Below are 1,017 nucleotides of genomic sequence, written 5' to 3' on the forward strand. Positions count from 1 at the left end.
GAGCAGCCTGGGCTGGTGGGAGGTGTCCCTGCCCATGCAGGGGGGTTGGATCTAGACGACCTTGAAAGGTCCCTTCCAACCCAAATCACTTCATGATTCTATGATGAGATGCTCTTTGGAGTAGGTAAGAGAAGCACCAGCACATTTATGACCAAGCTGCTCCACTACCAAGGTCCCAGCAGGACTGGAGTCCTGAAGGCCAAGATGAAGTGCAAACATTCAGCTTCTCCAGGAGGATGCTGAGAGCCACCAAGTTCAGGCCAGAAGAGGGAGCTGGAGAAAAGGCCCATTGGCCCAACCTGCAGAAGAGGACACGAGGAGCCAGGAGAGCAGGTGGGCAGTGGGATCCCAAGCAGGGAGCCTTGGAAGGGGCTGGAGCAGGATCATATTCTCCAGGAGCCAACTACAGCTGAGGCCCCAGGCCTTGCCCTGTGACACCAGAAGCAGAGACAACAGCTTCTGTGGGCCAAAGCACCAGAGAACACTCCAGCTGGGATGCCCAACCTTTTTTTTTCTGGGCTTTTTGAGGAAAAGAGAAGCAGGAATTGAGGTAAGAGGGGAAAGATCCTTCCCCAGGAGTAGGGGAACAAGTGGCAACACTTGAGCTGAACATCAGGGGTGCCCCCCAAGTTGGGGGGCAGGGACCCCACCAGCCAGTGCTGTTCAGGTTCACACCATGGAGTCAATGTTATGGTTTATTTAAACATAAATGCAGCCTCTTAAAAAGAAACTCAACCTCCCCCCTCGAGTCTGGCCTTTGCTGGAAAGGTCCTGGGAAAAGCTGAATTTAAAAGACCAAAACAAAACAACAAAACAAACAAAAACGGGGGGGGGGGAAAAAGGCACTTAAAAATGGTCTCCAAAGGAAAAGGATTTTGCACAAACCCGACGTGCCAGCCATGAGGAGGAGCTGGGTGGTCACTTCAAGGTGGTTTCCAGAGCTTGACTTCACAGGTGAAGCACAGCAAGACAAGCAGACAGACTTCCCTTCCTCTGCCTGGGCAGAGGTGACCACTG

The sequence above is a fragment of the Chaetura pelagica genome, unplaced genomic scaffold (assembly GCF_000747805.2).
Source record: "Chaetura pelagica isolate M959 unplaced genomic scaffold, ChaPel_1.0 scaffold402, whole genome shotgun sequence".
NCBI classification, from domain to species: Eukaryota; Metazoa; Chordata; class Aves; order Apodiformes; family Apodidae; genus Chaetura; species Chaetura pelagica.